Source organism: Stegostoma tigrinum, unplaced genomic scaffold (genome assembly GCF_030684315.1).
Source record: "Stegostoma tigrinum isolate sSteTig4 unplaced genomic scaffold, sSteTig4.hap1 scaffold_82, whole genome shotgun sequence".
Classification (NCBI taxonomy): domain Eukaryota; kingdom Metazoa; phylum Chordata; class Chondrichthyes; order Orectolobiformes; family Stegostomatidae; genus Stegostoma; species Stegostoma tigrinum.
Genome location: NW_026728768.1, coordinates 886,259 through 907,395, shown reverse-complemented (window position 1 = coordinate 907,395; position 21,137 = coordinate 886,259). Strand labels below are relative to the sequence as shown.

At 45.9% G+C, this 21,137-nt stretch overlaps 1 protein-coding gene across 1 annotated transcript in view; it reads right to left on the bottom strand.

Moving 5' to 3' along the window:
- Positions 1–14,419: 14,419 nt before the first annotated feature.
- Positions 14,420–21,137, bottom strand: part of LOC132209298 (uncharacterized) — a 69,954-nt gene continuing 63,236 nt past the window's right edge. Inside the window, exon 7 of the transcript XR_009445401.1 lies at positions 14,420–14,819. The gene's annotated coding sequence lies outside the window, so the exon portion shown is untranslated. The remainder of the gene's footprint in view (positions 14,820–21,137) is intronic.

The following is a 21,137-nucleotide window of genomic DNA, read 5'->3' as shown; positions in this document are numbered from 1 at the left end:
ATACATTTCCAAGTGAAGTGCATAACATTATTCCTAAATGGAGCTTACTAAACAATCTGACTGAGATAAGCTGAACGACAATTAGTCTGGAAAATACCACAATGGCACAGTTAATGCTCTTCAAGATACTGGCTAGGTTAAAAAGTCTCAGTTACGAGATAGACTGGTATGCTGGATTTGTGTTTCTTGTAGCAGAGGAAGCTGAGGTGGGGGTTGGGATATGATTGAGGCAGAAAAAATTATGACAGGCCCTGGCAGAATACATTGTGAGAATCCTTTCCCCATGGCACATGTGTCTAAGACCAGATGGCACAAGTTTAAGGTGAGGATTAAATGCTTTGGAGGAAGTCTGAGGAAAAGCTTTTTCATCAACAAAGTGGACATATGGAGCACGCTGCCTGAGAGGGTAGTTGAGGCAGGTATTCTCAACATTTAAAAAGCATCTGGGATGAGCATTTAAAATGCTAGGTCCAAGTAGGCTATGGACCAAGTGTAGATAAATGAGATTAGTGTAGTTTGGTGTTTGTTGGGAGGCATAGACATGGTGTTTCTATGCTGTATGACTCTACGAGATTGTGGGTCACATAAAAACTTATTCTGCATCTGGCTGTTTATTCCTTGACATTAACTGGATGATGTTCATATTGTGTACTTTATACACGTCTTTCTGCAGCACTCACATTTGTCACCGTGAAGAGCATTACAATCAGAGTGTCAAGATGTCTCCATGATCCTGTACAGATCTGACCAAATGGAATCAAAAGTATATGGTCGGCACAACATCGTGGGCTGAAGGGCCTGTTCTGTGCTGTACTGTTCTACGTTCTACGTTCTATATCAGTTTCAATTTTATGATTTAAAACAAAAGTCGCTAAAACTTTCAACTACTTTATCACTTGCACTGAAATGAAATTAGAACATACTGAAACCTTATGTCAACAATACTAGGATTGATTTTAATCAGTTGACAATCTTCACATTTACTTAACTGATCAAAATCCAAAATGTAGGATGCAGTTTAATGCACCTTAGGACAATCTAAACATACTACATTCAAGTGTAAATCATACATACGTATCAAAGACGTTCAGCAGCCAGTTCAGACACATGTTGACACAGAGTGACACATGGACCTAGTCTTTGTGATTTTGTTCCAAACCATCATAAATGGACGTTAAACAGTTGATTACTTCAGTTACATTTAGAAGTTGCTCGTTTTGTGTCAATTTGTGTCGATCAAAGACGTGTTGTGCTGTGTGCAACTCCAACAGATCCACTACAAAGGAGGAAGAAAACTAACTTCGATTACAGTTTTAACTTATTGAGCTATCAAATAAAATTAATTCCTTTATTGGGCCGACAAATAAATACAATGATTAAGAAAAGTACTCTGGAATGATGGAAACAGGCCATTTCCTTCTCAAATGCAATATGTCAAATCTAACTAGGGAACCGTCAGTGATAATGTATGGTTTAGAAGGGGTGGACGCTAGGAAGTTGTTTCCGTTAGGCGGGGAGAGTCGGACCCGTGGGCACAGCCTTAAAATTAGAGGGGGTAAATTTAAAACTGAAACGAGACGACATGTCTTCAGCCAGAGAGTGGTGGGCTTGTGAATTCATTGCCGCAGAGTGCAGTGGAGGCCGGGACGTTGGATGCCTTCCAGGCAGAGATCAACAAATTCTTGATCTCAAAAGGAGTCAAGGGCTACAGGGAGAGTTGAGGGAAGTGTCGTTGAAATGCCCATCAGCCATGATTTAAATGGCGGAGTGGACTTGATTGGCCGAATGGCCTTACTTCTACTCCTATCTTATGATGCTGGTCATATTCTGTCGTTTGATTCAATAATTTCTGCAGAACAATGGTGGAGGAACAGCAGCTTTATAAGTTATGAAGCCCTCCTTTATATTTATGAAGCAGGACTCAGAACAGTTTAAACTAAAACATCAATCTCTTTCAACCGACGTGCATTCTCATTACACCCAAATCCAAAGTACAATCGAATTTGCTCTTTACTCGTTTCAAATAGTGGATCTTACAACCCCTATTTAACTTCTGGTAATCAGCATTCTTTTAAATCACACTCGGTCGCAGCTATTAAGTGTGTTAATCACATGTTCTTGTTAATTTTAAAAAGGTCTCTGTCTGCCTGTCTGTCTCTGCCTGCCTGCCTCTGTCTGTCTGTCTGCCTGCCTGTCTATCTGTCTCTGTCTGCCTCCCTCTGTCTGCCTCCCTCTGTCTGTCTGTCTGCCTGCCTACCTCTGCCTGCCTGCCTCTGTCTGTCTGCCTGCCTGCCTGCCTGCCTGTCTGTCTCTGTCTGATTGTCGGCCTGTCTCTGTCTGACTGTTTGCCTGCCTGTCTCTGTCTGACTGTCAGCCTGTCTCTGTCTGACTGTTTGCCTGCCTGTCTCTGTCTGACTGTCGGCCTGTCTCTGTCTGACTGTTTGCCTGCCTGTCTCTGTCTGACTGTCTCTGCCTGCCTGCCTGTCTCTGTCTGCCTGCCTGCCTGTCTGTGTCTGACTGTCTCTGCCTGCCTGCCTGGTGCCGCCTGCCTGTCTGTCTCTCTGTCTCTGTCTGACTGGGTGTCTGTGTCTGACTGCCTCTGCCTGCCTGCCTGTTTCTGTCTGACTGTCGGCCTGTCTCTGTCTGACTGTTTGCCTGCCTGTCTCTGTCTGTTTGTCTCTGCCTGCCTGCCTGCCTGTCTCTGTCTGACTGTCTGTCTCTGCCTGCCTCTGTCTGACTGACTGTCTGCCTGCCTTCTGACTGTCTCTCTCTGCCTTGGCCTGTCTGTCTGCCTGCCTGCCTCTTTCTGTCTGACTGTCTTTCTATCTGACTGTCTTTCTATCTGACTGTCTCTGCCTACCTATCTCGGTCTGACTGTCTCTGCCTGCCTCTGTCTGCCTGCCTGTCTCTGTGTGACTGTCTCTGCCTGCCTGACTGTCTCTGTCTGTCTGCCTGACTGACTGTCTCTGTCTGTCTGTCTGTCTGTCTGTCTGCCTGACTGACTGTCTCTGTCTGTCTGTCTATCTGACTGTCCGTGTCTGCCTGCCTCTGTCTGTCTTCTGACTGTCTCTGCCTGCCTGTCTCTGTCTGACTGTCTGTCTATCTGCCTGTCTCTGCCTGTCTGACTGTCTGGCGGCCTGTCTCTGTCTGGCTGCCTGTCTGCCTTCTGCCTGTCTCTGTCTGACTGTCTCTCTCTGCCTGCCTGACTGACTGCGTGTCTGCCTGCCTGCACGTCTGTCTGACTCTCTGCGTGTGTGCTTGACTCTCTGCCTGCCTCTCTATCTCTGTCTGCCTCTGCCTGTCTAACTGTCTGTCTCTGTCTGACTGTCTCTGCCTGCCTGACTGGCGGTCTCTGTCTGACTGTCTGTCTGTCTCTGTCTGTCTGACTGTCTCTGCCTGCCTCTGTCTGACTGACTGCCTTCTGACTGTCTCTGTCTGCCCGCCTCCCTCTGTCTGCCTCGGCCTGACTGCCTCTGTCTGCCTGCCTGCCTGCCTGACTCTCTGCCTCTGTTTATCTGACTGACTGTCTCTGTCTGTCTGTCTGCCTGACTGACTGTCTCTGTCTGTCTCTCTGTCTGTCTATCTGACTGTCCGTGTCTGCCTGCCTCTGTCTGTCTTCTGACTGTCTCTGCCTGCCTGCCTGACTGTCTCTGTCTGTCTGTCTGTCTGTCTATCTGACTGTCCGTGTCTGCCTGCCTCTGTCTGTCTTCTGACTGTCTCTGCCTGCCTGTCTCTGTCTGACTGTCTGTCTATCTGCCTGTCTCTGCCTGTCTGACTGTCTGGCGGCCTGTCTCTGTCTGGCTGCCTGTCTGCCTTCTGCCTGTCTCTGTCTGACTGTCTCTCTCTGCCTGCCTGACTGACTGCGTGTCTGCCTGCCTGCACGTCTGTCTGACTCTCTGCGTGTGTGCTTGACTCTCTGCCTGCCTCTCTATCTCTGTCTGCCTCTGCCTGTCTAACTGTCTGTCTCTGTCTGACTGTCTCTGCCTGCCTGACTGGCGGTCTCTGTCTGACTGTCTGTCTGTCTCTGTCTGTCTGACTGTCTCTGCCTGCCTCTGTCTGACTGACTGCCTTCTGACTGTCTCTGTCTGCCCGCCTGCCTCTGTCTGCCTCGGCCTGACTGCCTCTGTCTGCCTGCCTGTCTGCCTGACTCTCTGCCTCTGTTTATCTGACTGACTGTCTCTGTCTGTCTGTCTGTCTGTCTGCCTGACTGACTGTCTCTGTCTGTCTCTCTGTCTGTCTATCTGACTGTCCGTGTCTGCCTGCCTCTGTCTGTCTTCTGACTGTCTCTGCCTGCCTGCCTGACTGTCTCTGTCTGCCTGCCTCTCTGTCTCTGTCTGCCTCTGTGTGCCTGCCTGCCTGTCTCTGCCTGTCGGTGTCTGCCTGCCTCTCGGCCTGTCTGTGTCTGACTGTCTGTCTGCCTGCCTCCGCCTGCCTGACTGTCTCTGCCTGTCCCTGTCTGCCTGCCTCTGTCTGCCGCGGCCTGCCTGCCTCTGTCTGTCTGCCTGTCAGACTGTCTCACTGCCTGCCTGTCTTTGTCTGTCTGACCGTCTCTGCCTGTCTGTCTATCTGTCTGCCTGCCTGCCTCTGTCTGTTTGTCTCTGCCTATCTCCGTCTGCGCCTCTGCCTGTGTCTGACTGTCTCTGTCTGCCTGCCTGCCTCCACCTGCATCTGCCTGCATCCGTCTGCCTGTCTGTCTCTGCCTGTATCGGTTTGACTGTCTGTCTGTATCTGACTGCCTCTGTCTGCCTGCCTGTCTCTGCATGCCTGTCTCTGACTGTCTCTCTCTGTCTGTCTCCGCCTTCCTGCCTCCGCGTGCCTGTCTCCGTCTGACAGTCTGCCTGTGTCTGACTGCCTGTCTCTGTCTGTCTGCCTGCCTCCGTCTGCCCGTGTTGGTTTGATTGTCTGTCTGTGTCTGACTGCCTCTGTCTGGCTGTTTCTGTCTGCCTGCCTGTATCTCCGCCTGACTGCCTCCGCCTGACTGTCTGTCTGTCTGCCTGACTGTCTCTGCTTGACTGTGTCTGCCTGACTGCCTGAGTGTCTCTGCCTGTCTGCCTGCCTGTCTCCGTCTGACTGTATCTGTCTGACAGTCTGTGTCTGACTGCCTGTCGGTTTGCTTGCCTGTCTCTGTCTGTCTGCCTGCCTGCCGTTGGTCTCTGTCTGACTCTGACTCTGTCTCTCTGTGTCTGACTGTCTCTGCCTGCCTGCCTGTCTCTGTCTGTCTGCCTGCCTGTCTCTGCCTGTCTCCGTCTGCCTGTATCTGTCTGACAGTCTGTGTCTGACTGCCTCTGTCTGCCTGCCTGCTTCTGTCTGACTGCCTGCCTGTGTCTGCCTGCCTGTCTCTGTCTGTCTCTTTGCCTGCCTCCGCGTGCTTGTCTCTGTCTGCCTGTATCTGTCTGACAGTCTGCCTGTGTCTGACTGCCTGTCTCTGTCTGTCTGACTGTCTGCCTGTGCCTGCCTGCCTGCCTGCCTGACTGTCTCTGACTGCCTGCCTCTGCCTGTGCCTGCCTGCCTGCCTCTGTCTGTCTGACTGTCTGCCTGTGCCTGCCTGTCTCTGTCTGCTTGCCTGACTGTCTCTGTCTGCCTGTCTCGGCCTGTCTCTGCCTGCCTGTCTGTCGCTGCCTGACTGCCTCTGCCTGTCCGCCTGACTGTCTCTGCCTGTGCCTGCCTGCCTGTCTGTCTCTACCTGCCTGCCTGTCCGCCTGACTGTCTCTGCCTGTCTGTCCCTGTCTGCCTGCCTGCCTGTGCCTGACTGTCTCGGCCTGTCTCTGCCTGCCTGCCTGCCTGTCCGCCTGACTGTCTCTGCCGGTCTGCCTGTGCCTGTCTGCCTGTCTGTCCCTGTCTGCCTGTCTCTACCTGCCTGACTGTCTCTGCCTGTCTGTGCCTGTGTCTGTCTGCCTGCCTGCCTGACTGTCTCTGCCTGCCTGCCTGACTGTCTCTGTCTGCCTGACTGTCTCTGCCTGCCTGTCTCCGTCTGCCTATATCTGTCTGACAGTCTGTGTCTGCCTGCCAGTCTCTGTCTGACTCTGACTCTGTCTCTCTGTGTCTGACTGTCTCTGTCTGTCTGTATGCCTGTCTCTGCCTGCCTGCCTGACTGTCTCTGTCTGACTCCGTCTGACTGTCTCTGCCTGGCTGTCTCCGCCTGTCTCCGCCTGCCTGTCTGACTGCCTGTGCCTGACTGTCTGTCTGCCTGCCTGCCTGCCTGCCGGACTGTCTCTGCTTGACTGTGTATGCCTGACTGTCTCTGCCTGTGTGCCTGCCTGTCTCCGTCTGCCTGCATCTGTGTCTGACAGTCTGTGTCTGACTGCCTGTTGGCTTGCCTGCCTGGCTCTGCCTCTCTGCCTGACTGTCTCGGCCTGTCTGCCTGACTGTCTCTGTCTCTCTGCCTGTGCCTGCCTGACTGTCTCTGTTAAACTGTCTGCCTGTGCCTGCCTGTCTCTGTCTGCCTGCCTGCCTGTGCCTGAAAGAAGCATTTCAGTGAAATCAGCATCACAAGTTGAGTTGTTTAGTGAAGTTTAGATTTTGGCCTTCTGAAGTGCTTATCTCACTGAAATAAGCAATTCAGTGAAACCAGCATCAAAAGTTGAGTCGTTTGGTGAGGTTGGGATTTTGGCGTAGTGAAGTGCTTATCTCACTGAAATAAGCACTTCAGTGAACCCAGCATAGAAAGTTGAGTGGTTTGGTCAAGTTTAGATTTTGGTTTTCTGAAGTGCTTATCTCACTGAAATAAGCATTTGGGTAAATCCAGGATCGAAAGTTGGGTGGTTTGGTGAAGTTGAGATTTTGGCCATCTGAAGTGCTTATCTCACTGAAAGAAGCATTTCAGTGAAACCAGCATCAAAAGTTGAGTCGTTTAGTGAAGTTTAGATTTTGGCCTTCTGAAGTGCTTATCTCACGGAAATAAGCATTTGGGTAAATCCAGGATCGAAAGTTGGGTGGTTTGGTGAAGTTGAGATTTTGGTCTTCTGAAGTGCTTATCTCACTGAAATAAGCAATTCAGTGAAACCAGCATCAAAAGTTGAGTCGTTTGGTGAGGTTGGGATTTTGGCGTAGTGAAGTGCTTATCTCTCTGAAATAAGCACTTCAGTGAACCCAGCATCGAAAGTTGAGTGGTTTGGTGAAGTTTAGATTTTGGTCTTCTGAAGTGCTTAACTCACTGAAATAAGCATTTGGGTAAATCCAGGATCGTAAGTTGCGTGGTTTGTTGATGTTGAGATTTTGGACATCTGATGTGCATATCTGACTGAAAGAAGCATTTCAGTCAAATCAGCACCAAAAGTTGAGTCGTTTAGTGAACTTTAGATTTTGGTCTTCTGAAGTGCTTATCTGACTGAAATAAGCCCTTCAGTGAAACCAGCATCATAAGTTTTGTGGTTTAGTGAAGTTGGGATTTTGGACTTCTGAAGTGCTTATCTCACTGAAATAAGCAATTCAGTGAAACCAGCATCAAAAGTTGAGTCGTTTGGTGAGTTTGGGATTTTGGCGTACTGAAGTGCTTATATCACTGAAATAAGCACTTCAAGTGAACCCAGCATCGAAAGTTGAGTGGTTTCGTGAAGTTCAGATTTTGGTCTTCTGAAAAGCTTATCTCACTGAAATAAGCATTTGGGTAAATCAAGCATCAAAAGATGAGTCGTTTAGTGAAGATTTGATATCGGTCTTCTGAAGTGCTTATCTCACTGAAATAAGCAATTCAGTGAAACCACAATCAATAGGTGAGACGATTGCTGAGGGTGGGATTTTGGCATTCTGAAGTGCTTATCTCACTGAAATAAGCGCTTCAGTGAACTCAGCATCGAAAGATGTGTGGTTTTGTGAAGTTGTGATTTTGGCCTTCTGAAGTGCTTAACTGACTGAAATAAGCAATTCAGTGAACCCAGCATCATAAGTTTTGTGTTTTGGTGAAGTTGGGATTTTGGACTTCTGAAGTGCTTATCTGACTGAAAGAAGCATTCCAATAAAACCTGCATCAAAAGTTGAGTCGTTCGATGAGGTTGGGATTTTAGCATCCTGAAGAGATTATCTCACAGAGATAAGCAATTCATTCAAAATAACATCAAAATTTGAGTGGTTTGGTGAAGTTTAGATTTTGGTCTTCTGAAGTGCTTATCTCACTGAAATAAGCAATTCAGTGAAACCAGCATCAAAAGTTGAGTCGTTTGGTGAGGTTGTGATTTTGGCTTTCTGAAGTGCTTATCTCTCTGAAATAAGCACTTCAGTGAATCCAGCATCGAAAGTTGGGTGGTTTGGTGAAGTTGAGATTTTGGCCTTCTGATGTGCATATCTGACTGAAAGAAGCATTTCAGTGAAACCAGCATCAGAAGTTGAGTCGATTGGTGAAGTTTAGATTTTGGTCTTCTGAAAAGCTTATCTCACTGAAATAAGCAGTTGGATAAATCAAGCATCAAAAGTTGAGTCTTTTAGTAATGTTTTGATACTGGTCTTCTGAAGTGCTTATCTCACTGAAATAAGCACTTCAGTGAAACCAGCATCGAAAGTTGAGACGATTGCTGAGGTTGGGATTTTGTCCTTCTGAAGTGCTTATCTCACTGAAATAAGCATTTCAGTGAACTCAGCATCAAAAGTTGAGTCGTTTGGGGAGGTTGGGATTTTGGCCTTCTGAAGAGCTTATCTCACAAAGATAAGCACTTCCTTGAAAACAACATCGAAATTTGAGTGGTGTGGTGATATTTAGATTTTTTTCTTCTGATGTGCTTATCTCACTGAAATAAGCATTTGGGTTATTCCAGCATCAAAAGTTGAGTCGTATAGTGAAGTTTAGATTTTGGCCTTCTGAAGTCCTTATCTCACTGAAATAAGCAATTCAGTGAAACCAGCATCAAAAGTTGGGTGGTTTTGTGAAGTTGAGATTTTGGCCTTCCGAAGTGCTTATCTGACTGGAAAAAGCATTTCAGTGAAACCAGCATCAATAGTTGAGTCGTTTGGTGAGGTTCGGCTTTTGGCATTCTGAAGTGGTTATCACTCTGAAACAAGCACTTCAGACAACCCAGCATGGAAAGTTGAGTGGTTTGGTGAAGGTTAGATTTTGGTCTTCTGCAAAGCTTATCTCACTGAATTATGCATTTGGGAAAATCCAGCATCAAAAGTTGAGTCGTTTAGTGAAGATTTGATATTGGTCTTCTGAAGTGCTTATCTCACTGAAATAAGCAATTCAGTGAAACCAGCATCAAAAGTTGAGTCGATTGCTGAGGTTGGGATTTTGTCCTTCTGAAGTGCTTATCTCACTGAAATAAGCTCTTCAGTGAACCCAGCATCATAAGTTTAGTGGTTTGGTGAAGGTGGGATTTTGGACTTCTGATGTGCTTATCTGACTGAAATAAGCACTTCAGTAAACCCAGCATCGAAATTTGAGTGGTTTGGTGAAGTTTAGATTTTGGTATTCTGATGGGCTCATCTCACTGAAATAAGCATTTCAGTGAAGCCAGCATCAAAAGTTTATTTGTTTGGTAAAGTTGAGATTTTTGTCTTCTGAAGCGCTTCTCTCACTGAAATAAGCATTGCAGTGAACTCACCGTCATAAGTTGAGAGGGAGGGCAGTGTGGAGCGAACAAGGGAGTCACGGAGAGAGTGGTCTCTCCGGAAAGCAGACAGGGGTGGGGATGGAAAAATGTCTTGGGTGGTGGGGTCGGATTGTAAATGGCGGAATTGTCGGAGGATGATGCGTTGTATCCGGAGGTTGGTAGGGGGGTGTGTGAGAATGAGGGGGATCCTCTTAGGGCGGTTGTGGTGGGGGCGGGGTGTGAGGGATGTGTAGCGGGAAATACGGGAGACGCGGTCAAGGGCGTTCTCGATCACTGTGGGGGGAAATTTGCGGTCCTTGAAGAACTTGGACATCTGGGATGTGCGGGAGTGGAATGTCTTATCATGGGAGCAGATGCGGCGGAGGCGGAGGAATTGGGAATAGGGGATGGAATTTTTGCAGGAGGGTGGGTGGGAGGAGGTGTATTCTAGGTAGCTGTGGGAGTCGGTGGGCTTGAAATGGACATCAGTTACAAGCTGGTTGCCTGAGATGGAGACTGAGAGGTCCAGGAAGGTGAGGGATGTGCTGGAGATGGCACAGGTGAACTGAAGGTTGCGGTGGAAGGTGTTGGTGAAGTGGATGAACTGTTCGAGCTCCTCTGGGGAGCAAGAGGCGGCGCCGATACAGTCATCAATGTACCGGAGGAAGAGGTGGGGTTTGGGGCCTGTGTAGGTGCGGAAGAGGGACTGTTCCACGTAACCTACAAAGAGGCAGGCATAGCTGGGGCCCACGCAGGTGCCCATGGCCACCCCCTTAGTCTGTAGGAAGTGGGAGGAGTCAAAAGAGAAGTTGTTGAGGGTGAGGACGAGTTCAGCTAGGCGGATGAGAGTGTCGGTGGAGGGGGATTGGTCGGGCCTGCGGGACAGGAAGAAGCGGGGGCCTTGAGGCCATCTGCATGCGGAATGCAGGTGTATAGGGACTGGACGTCCATGGTGAATATGCGGTGTTGGGGGCCAGGGAATTGGAAGTCCTGGAGGAGGTGGAGGGCGTGGGTGGTGTCATGGACGTAGGTGGGGAGTTCCTGGACCAAAGGGGAGAAAATGGAGTCCAGATAGGTGGAGATGAGTTCGGTGGGGCAGGAGCAGGCTGAGACGATGGGTCGACCAGGGCAGGCAGGTTTGTGGATTTTGGGAAGGAGATAGAAACGGGCCGTGCGGGGTTGGGGAACAATGAGGTTGGAGGCTGTGGGTGGGAGGTCCCCTGAGGTGATGAGGTCGTGAATGGTGTTGGAGATGATGGTTTGGTGCTCGGGTGTGGGGTCATGATCGAGGGGGCGGTAGGAGGTGGTGTCGGAGAGTTGGCGTCTGGCCTCGGCGATGTAGAGGTCAGTGCGCCATCCTACCACTGCGCCACCCTTGTCTGCGGGTTTGATGGTGAGGTTGGGGTTGGAGCGGAGGGAGCAGAGGGCTGCCCATTCTGCGGGGGAGAGGTTGGAGTGGGTGAGAGGGGTGGAGAGGTTGAGGCGGTTAATGTCTCGACGGCAGTTGGAGATGAAGAGGTCGAGGGAGGGTAGGAGGCCTGGGGGTGGTGTCCAGGAGGAGGACTTGTGTTGGAAGCGGGTGAAGGGGTCAGTGGAGGGAGGGTTAGGTTCCCGGTTGAAGAAGTAGGCATGGAGGCGAAGACGGCGGTAAAACTGCTCTATGTCCAACTGTGACTAGTATTCGTTGATGTGTGGTTGTAGGGGGACAAAGGTGAGCCCCTTACTGAGGACTGACCGTTCGTCCTCAGTCAGTGGGAGGTCTGGGGGGAAGGTGAAGATGCGGCAGGGCTCGGTGTGGCTGTCTCCTCTGGGGTTGCTGGCTGTGGAGGTTGTGGGCGGAGCAATGAGGTCGTCGGCCATGGGCGGGGTTCCGTCGGCCGTGGGCGGGGTTCCGAAGTTTGGTCTGAGGAGCATTTGTTTTACTGCAAGAAGTGTGTAGTGAGCTATCAACGCAGGGTAGCTCAACTGTGGGGTCCTTACAAAAGTAATGTCAAAACTGAACAAGTTGAACTGCTGGGACAGGAGAGATTTAGCAAATATCATGTGTGGCACAGCACAATTTTTGACAAAAAAATCTGAATTCTCAGATAAAGATGCATGAAAACTGATGCTATAATAAATCATGAACTATATTCAGAATTTTCATAAAGCTCAATGATAAACTGTATTCATCAAGAACTACAGTAATATTTATATTTTATTATCGACAATTTGACAATTTCACAAACAATGAAAATGCATTTTTTTTTCACATTTTTCATTTCAATGGTTCAGCCAATTATTTTCTAACCACCATCTTTATCAGGCCGGAAAGCCATAACTAGTGGAGTGCCACACGGATCAGTCCTAGGACTACAATTATTTACTATCTACATTCATAACTTAGAGGAGGGGACAAGGCATAAATCCATCCAAATTTGCTGATGCTACAAAAATAGTGGGAGGGAATGTTCTCATGAGGACAAAGAATCTGCAAGGAGATAGACAGGTTGAGCAAGTCGGAAAAAGTTGGCAGATAGAGTTTAATGTAGGAAAGTACACTTTGGTAGGGAGTATCAAAAGATAGACTATTACTTAAATAGGGGGAAGACTCTAAAAAATTGCAGGGTAGGGGACTTGGATGCTGTAGTCCATGAAACACATACTAGCATGCAGGTGACTGATTGATTTATTGCTGTCACATGTACTCAGATACTGTGAAAAGTGTTGATTTGCATGCTGTAGAGGCAAATCATACCGTACAACGTGCAGAATACAGTGTTACAGCCACAGAGAAGATGCTGAGAGAGAGAGATCAGAATTAACATTTGAGAGGTCCGTTCAAAAGTCACAACAGAATAGAGGCTGTTCTTAAATCTATTTGTACGCGTTTTCAAACTGATGTCCTCTGCCTGACAGAAGAGGACGGAAGAGAGTATAACCAGAGTGAGGGGGTATTTTGATTATGTTGGTTGCTTTCCCAAGGCAGTGGGAAGTGTGGATGGAGTCAATGGATGGAACGCTAGTTTGCGTGATGGATTGGGCTGTGCTCATGATTCTCTTCAGCTTCTTGCAGTCTTGGGAACAGCAACTGCCATACCACACAGTGATGCATCCAGATAGGATGCATCTACAAAAATAGGTAGTTTCCTCATGGACATGCTGAATTTCCTTAGCCACCTTGACCATTGCGTCGACATGGGTTGACCAGGACAGATTGTTGGTGAGCAACATTCCCATGAACTTGACACTGTCAACCATCTCCACTTCAGCACCATTGCTGCAGACACAAGCTTCCTGAAATCAATGACCAGCTCCTTCATTTTGCTTATGTTGATGGAGAGACTGTTATCTTTCCATCATGCCAGCAAGCACTCAATTGCTTTTCCTGTAATCTGACTTATTGTTGTTTGAGGTCCGACCTACAATGGAAGCGTCATCAGCAAAATTATAAATAGAGTTGGGACCACACAGTCATGATTGCATAAGGAGTATAGAGTAGGGGCCTGAGTATGCAGCTTTGCTGGGCACCGGCGTTGAGGCTTACGGTGGAGGAAGTGTTGTCACCTATCCTTACTGATTGCGGTCTCTGGGTCAGGAAGTCGAGAATCCTGTTACAGAGAGGGATGCTGAGGCCGAGGTCTCAGAGTTCAGAGAGGAGTTTGTTTGGAATTACAGTGTGGAAGGTGGAGCTCTGATCAATAAGTAACAGCCTGATGTAGGTATCCTTGTTATCCAGACATTCCAAGGATGACTGTCAGGCCAGGGATCAGCTGTAGACCTGTTGCAGTGGTAGGTGAATTGCAGAGGATCAAAGCACTTTGGTAGGTTGGAGTTGATGTGAGCCATGACTATGGTGATGCAAGTAATTAAGAAGGCAAATGGAATTTTGGCCTTTATTGTAAGGAGGTTTTAGTTCAAAAAAGGGGAAGCTTTTTTGCAACTGATCAGGCTATTGAGGAGGTCACACTTGGAGAAATACAAGAAAGAATACACAGCCATGGGAAGCAGTTCAAAAGAGATTCACCGGGCTGATTCATCGGATCATGATTTATCGAGAATGGTTACACAGAACGTCTTTATTCATTCAAGTTTAGGAGAATGAGGGGTGATCTTACTGAAACACAAAATTTTGAGGGGGCTTGACACGCTAGATGTGAAGACAATGTTTCCATTAGTGTGGAAATCTCAAACTCAGCGACATAGTTACAGAAGAAGGGAACATTTATTGAAACCTGAGATGCAAAGGAATTTCTTCTTTCAGCAGGTAGTGATTGTTTAGAATACAAGAGAATTGTGAAAGGTAGATCACTGAAAGTATTTAAAGAAGGTGGTAGATAAGATTTTTGAAATAGAGAAGTTGAGGGCTCTGAGAAGCTGGTATGGAAGAGGAGTTGAGTCCTGGGGCGGTCAGCCATGTTCTGGATGGTGAGTCAGGGTCGAGAGGTAGAACATCCAGATCCTGGTGCTATTTCTTATGTTTTTGTCTGCTTCCTAGAACCAGTAAGGAGTTTTATTGTGCTACATGGCCAAGCGAGCTACTGACACAGAACAAGACTGAAATAATTTGCTCAATAAAACATTTCATGAGGCTTTTTGGGATAAAGGAAATTTTCATGTACTACTTTGCTGACATCAATCAAAATCTGCTCAATTGAAAGAAATACATGCAGTTCATAAAATTTTATGTTGTTCTTCCCTTCAATGCATCAAGTATATCTTTGTTGTAATTCATTCAAGTTTGTCTTTCTCAGGGACTTAAAATATATGAAACAATACATAATACTGAAGTGCACAGCAGTTATCACAATGGTCCAATTCCAAATTCTTTTAGATGGATCGGGAAAAATCTCTGCTACCTGCAGCTTCATTATGAATATATTCAAATTGTCCAGTCCTGAACCATTTCAGACTGTGGTTTGGATGCTCACATCTCTCACTATTTGGATTTTGTTTTGCGAATACATTCTAAAGTGCAGACTGCAGACCAGAACATTGTATTTTTGAAAAAGAAATATTATAAAATTGAATAACTTTATAAACCATGATAATAAAATATTAATTGCTTGCTTAAATTGAAAGGGTTCTTTATCTTGCTCATCTGTTTGAAGCCAAATTATTTGTACATGCTTTCTACAACAGATTGGCTGGCTTTGAAAATGTTTTCACCATTACCTGTATGAATTTCCACCTCATATTTCGGTCATCAAGCTGGTGAGAAATCCTTGGAGATAAAGAGACATCAAGTGGAGATAACTGATTGGGCAGGTCATTTAATATTTTGACTTCTTGTTTCACTGGGGCAATTTCTTCTTTAAAAGCCTAATGGAGAGGAAGCATATAAAATCTGAGAAACGTCCTGAAATTAATGATTAAATGTTAATAAGAAATTAAGTTAAAACTAACATCCTAATATTAAATACAAAATACAAAAGCATCTGCTGGAAATGACATTCAATTAATGAAGATTTCGAGCTCAAAGTAACAGTGTCGATGAAACTATCACAAATTGTTGTAACAGAAAACTGAATTCACGAATCTATTCTTGAGGGAAGGGAATCTGCTTTCCTGAGCAATTCTGGTATCTGACTTCAAATTCACAGGAATATGGCTGACTCTCTACTGACTTCCAAAATGGCCCACCAAGCCATTCCTGGATGGGAAACAAATGTTAGCCTTGCCAGCAGTGCCCTCATCCTGTGAAAGAATGCTTTAAAAAAAGTGGACAAATCAACTCAACAAGGCTTTGAAGGATAATTCTACTTAGTCCTGTTCTTCTTATGTTATGCTATCCATATGCAGAACTGTATTTGAAAATACAATTTGACACCTGCCTGAGGCACAGCATATATAAAGACATCCTGAGGCATCCCAAAACTCAATCTGTTAACCAGTTCCAATTCAAGCCATTAGGAAATCAACCTCTGGATGTCGGGTATGGGTTGCCTGAACAAGCATAAATTGTTCCCTTTTTTTATATACCACCAAGCAAATAGCAGACAATTAGGTTTAATGTGGAAAGGGTTTTAGGTTTTGGTTGGGCAAATCAGGGCAGAACTTATACACTTAATGGTAAGGTCCTCGGCAGTGTCGCCAAACAAACTTGGGGTGCAGGTTCAGAGTTCCTTGAAAGTGGAGTTGCAGGTAGTGAAGAAGGCGTTTAATATGCTTGCTTTTGTTGGTCAGCACTCAATATAGAAGTTGGGAAGTCACGTTGCAGCTACAAAGGACATTGGTTTGGCCATTTTTGGAATACTGCACTCAATTCAGGTTTCCTTGCTTTTGCAAAGTTGTCGTGAAATTTGAAAGGGTTCAGAAAAGATTTACAAGAACATTGCCAGGGTTGGAGAGTCTGACTGTAGGGAGAGGCTGAATGGGTTGGGGCTGCCTTCTCTGAAGTACCTGCTTCAAAATCTTCCCACCACCAGCCTCATCTCATATCCAGCCCGACTGATCCCGACTGATCACAAGGTAAGAATGTAACCACCTCTGAATGGCACTTCTCACAAGACATTGGAAGAAAGTCGCTTAGCCACATAATTTCTTTTTCTGGCAATAGGAGTTTTTAATGCAATAAATTGCAAAGAATTCACGAAAAGAAAAGCATGCTGCCGTTTGACTCTTCAGAAATATGGCAAATCCCAAATTTCCACTGTTAAATCTTGGTAAAAATGGAGTGATGAAAATCATCTGCACACAACAAGGTGGCCAGCTTTTGAATCGATAGTATTTATGTAGCTGATCTTGTTCAGTTTCTGGTCAACAGTAACACCCGTGGTGTTGATGGTGGGGGATTCAGCGGTGGTAACAGCATTAAATGTCGAGAGATAATGGCTAAATTCTCCCTTGTTGGAGATGGCCATTGCTTGGCACTTGTGTGGTGCAAATATTACCTAGCACTGTATCAGCCTAAGCCTGGATAATATATTTGGTCTTGCCACATTTGAACATGGACTGCTTTATTGTCTACGGAGTTGGAAATGGTCCTGAACATTGTGCAGTCATCAGCAAACATTCCCACTTCTGACTTTATAGAAGGAAGCTGAAGCAGCACAGATGTTTGGCCCTGGACACTGCCCTGAGGAACTCCTACAGAGATGTCCTGGAGGTGAGATGACTATGTCTAACAACCACAAAAGTTTTCCTTTGTGCTTGGTATGACTACAACTAATAGAGGCCTTTTCCCTGCCTTACAAGAATCGAAGTCCACCTTAAAATATTCAATGACCCCAACTCTATCATCTTAGGAGGCAGCTACTTCCAATGTCATACAACTATCAGAGAAAAAATGCTCTGCTCATCTGTCCTTGAGTGGCAACTTCAAATTTTGCATGTGTCCCTCGTTCTGCGCTCGCCAAAGTATAGGAAAAATCTTTCTACATATTCCTTGTGAAGACCATTCAGAATCATATATAGTTCAAGGAAATCACCTCCTTACTCTTCTCAATTTCAGCAAAAACAAGTCCAGTCCTTCTAAGATAACAAAGTGTGGAGCTGGATGAACACAGCAGGCCAAGCAGCATCTCAGGAGCACAAAAGCTGATATCTCGGGCCTAGACCCTTCATCAGAGAGGGGGATGGGGGGAGGGAACTGGAATAAATAGGGAGAGAGGGGGAGGCAGACTGAAGATAGAGAGAAAAGAAGATAGGTAGAGAGGAGAGTATAGGTGAGGAGGTCCTTCTAATCCTTCCCAGTCCTTCTGATCTTACTTCATAAGACAACCCATTAATTACCAGTTTCAAAATCTCCCCTTCCCCCACTGCATCCCTAAACCAGCCCAGTTCATCCCCTCCCCCCACTGCACCACACAACCAGCCCAGCTCTTCCCCCCCACCCACTGCATCCCAAAACCAGTCCAACCTGTCTCTGCCTCCCTAACCGGTTCTTCCTCTCACCCATCCCTTCCTCCCACCCCAAGCCGCACCCCCAGCTACCTACTAACCTCATCCCACCTCCTTGACCTGTCCGTCTTCCCTGGACTGACCTATCCCCTCCCTACCTCCCCACCCACACCTTCTCCACCTATCTTCTTTACTCTCCATCTTCGGTCCGCCTCCCCCTCTCTCCCTATTTATTCCAGTTCCCTCCCCCCATCCCCCTCTCTGATGAAGGGTCTAGGCCCGAAACGTCAGCTTTTGTGCTCCTGAGATGCTGCTTGGCCTGCTGTGTTCATCCAGCCTCACATTTTATTATCTTGGAATCTCCAGCATCTGCAGTTCCCATTATCTCTGATACCATTAATTACAAGTATTGTTCTTGTAAACCTAAATCTGAACTGCCTCCTTAAATGAGGCAACTTATATTATATGCCATAATTGAGGTACGGCTTCAATGCTATGTATAACTGTGGCATAAAATCCTCACTTGTATGTTCATTTCCTTTTGTAATAACATATAGCATCCATTAGCATCCTTAATCACTTGCAGTTAATCAGAAAGCCTGGTACAAACACCAGATAACATGACAGTCCTAACAGGATGCATTTTCCAATGCTTTCAATATATAGTCATGTGTGTCTCAGTGAATAAAAATCCTCCTCATTTTACCCCAATTAAATCTCACAATAAAGGAAGTACGTCTGAAAGTCATCTCATCCTGAGGAAAACAGACTTGCTCCAGGAAAGCTGCTAAAATATATCAAGAAAAATATATATGAAATGGTTCTAGAAATTTCTGCAACACAAATATCAAAGGAAACAATAGTTTGATGAACACACTGTTAAGTGTTGCACTTGCACATCACATTTTGGAAAACAAACAACACTGATTTTCTGCTTTTTTAAAAAAAGAATGTTGAATGTCTTCATTATGCAGCACTGCAGTGAACTGAAAAAGGTGTAGACTTTTAACCTGCAAAGAAAGTCTGTGCAGAAGTTAAAACAAACAAAAAAAAAAGCCACTTCTGCCCTAAAAAGACAATATTACATCACAAAAAGACAGGGAAGTTGGAGAATGCAGCATCATGCTACCTGCAGAGATCAAGTTTTGTCTGTGTCATAAAAAACAAAAGAACTGTGGGCACTGTAAATCAGGAACAAAAGCAGAAGTTGCTGGAAAAGCTCAGCAGGTCTGGCAGCATCAGTGAAGAGTGAGATCTGAGGAAGGGTCACAGGACCCGAAACGTTATCTCTGGCATTGTCTACGTCAGAGTGAGTTATGTCTATTGCTTCAGCAAAATCCAACCAACTTTGAATGAAAATCAATGCTTAAGAAACATCCAAAACATCCGCTGTACCCGTTGTGGCTTCCTCTGCATTGGGGAAACGATGCGGAGGCTTGGGGACTGCATTGCAGAACACCTATGCTCAGTTTGCAAGAAACAACTGCACCTCCCAGTCACGAACCATTTCAACTCCCCCTCCCAATCCTTAGATGACATGTCCATCCTGGGCCTCCTGCAGTGCCATAATGATGCCACCCGAAGGTTGCAGGAACAGCAACTCATCGTCCGCTTGGGAACCCTGCAGCCCAATGGTATCAATGTGGATTTCACAAGCTTCAAAATCTCCGGTCCTCCCACTGCATCCCAAAACCAGCCCAGCTCGTCCCTGCCTCCCTAACCTATTCTTCCTCTCACCTATCCACGCCCCCCACCTCATGCTGCACCCCCATTTCTTACCTACTAACCTCATCCCGCCCCCTTGACCTGTCCAGCCTCCCCAGACTGACCTAACCCCTCCCTACCTCCCCACCCATACTCTCCTCTCCACCATCTTCTCCTCTATCCATCTTCAATTCCCCTCCCCCCTCTCCCTATTTATTTCAGAACCCTCTCCACCTCCCCCTTTTCTGATGAAGGGTCGAGGCCCGAAACGTCAGATTTTGTGCTCCTGAGATGCTGCTTGGTCTGCTGTGTTCATCCAGCTCCACACGTTGTTATCTCGCATTCTCTAGCATCTGCAGTTCCCATTATCTCTCTAAAATAAAGGCTGATGTCTTTCAAAACCCAATGTCAGATTTTGCAGGTCGTCCTTACCCTGAAAAAATACCAAATAGGCATAAAGAAGAAAACTGGAGGTGAAACCATTCAAAAAATTTTCATTAGCATAACAAATGTTCAAACTGTAAAAGCAGGTTAAGCACCTGTACATAAGGAAACTGTACTCAAATTTTACACAGACACTTAGAGCTAACAAATGCGAGAAACCAATATCCATTTCTTTCTGGATTGCCAGTTTTGCTGTTGGGAAAATAGGCCTCTACTGAGCAATGTAAATTCAAACAAGATAGCAACCTCTCAGAACTCAACACTCACAGTCGTAGAGTTCTGTTTTCACAGGTTGGAGTATAATAGGGTAAAGTACAATACACCAAATCTTCTTTGGCACCTTATCCTTCCATAGAGCTGCTTTTAGTAGATGCGCACAGAATTCATTTTATACACATTTAAAAGTTTCTTAGTTCAAGAGGCCAGTTCCAGCACTTTGACTTGCATCTTCTTCATCATCACAACAGAACAAAATAAAAACTCACTCTTTGTAAGTCACGTTTTCAATTTTTAGTGACAAGGTGAAGTGCGAGAACTGCTCACTTGATGTTAAAATGTCCTAAGTATGTACCTATATATTTCAATTCTGTGAAATAGGTGGAATGAGTTCGAGAAAAGGATTAATTTTGTTGCTCTGGGAGAGAGCTGGTACAGATAAAATAGGCTGAATGGCCTCCTCCCATGCTAAAAATGTCCATAACTGTTCTTGGCCCTGCTAAATTGAAGTGGCCATCCTTTCATTATGACTGTGAGACGCAGCATGTTACGATAGATGGCATAATGGAGAAATCCTTTGTTATTAATGAACTTTTCAGCACTAGGCATCCTTTCGAAGTCAAATGTTCGACATATACCTGTTGCACTGACTTGGTTCCAAACACTTACAATATGGAGGTGCTGGTGTTGGACTGGGATGGACAAAGTCAGAAGCCACATGGCATCAGGTTATAATCTGACAGGTTTATTTGAAATCACACAAGCTTTTGGGATGCAGTCCCTTCATCAGGTGCAGTCAGAGAGGAAAACACACAGACACACAATTTATAAGCAGACAGATCAAAAGATCATACAACTGGTGTGAGTGGAGTGTCAGATAATAAGTCTTCATCCAGGATGTCTGTTTATTTGCAGATGTTTTGTTGAAGAAACACACAACTTGTAGTTACAGTCAGTGTGGTATCTTATAAATTCCTGCTTTGGAAATAAAGCTTAAAACTCTAAGACAGATTCTGAACACAAGCCTCTAAACTACAAGTCAGAGTCTGACCTGAGATGTCACCTTTTGTGCATTCCTGTTGCGCTGCCTGATTATCATGACAGCACAGCACTGACATTGACTTTATAAACACTTTACTTGCCTCTAACACTCTTGGTCACCTGTAGAGAGTTATTATCTGACACTCCACTCAGGCCAATTCTATGATCTTTTGATCTTTCTGCTTATAAACTGTGTGTCTGTGTGGTCACCTCACTAACTGCACCTGATGAAGGGGCTGCACTCCAAAAGCTTGTGTGACTTGAAATGAGCCTGTTGGACTACAAGCTCGTGTCATGTGACTTCTGACTTCAAACAGTTATAGAATATGTTTTCAATCCTACCTTGACTTGATAATAAGACAACTTCCTAAAATTTATAAAATGAGAAATATG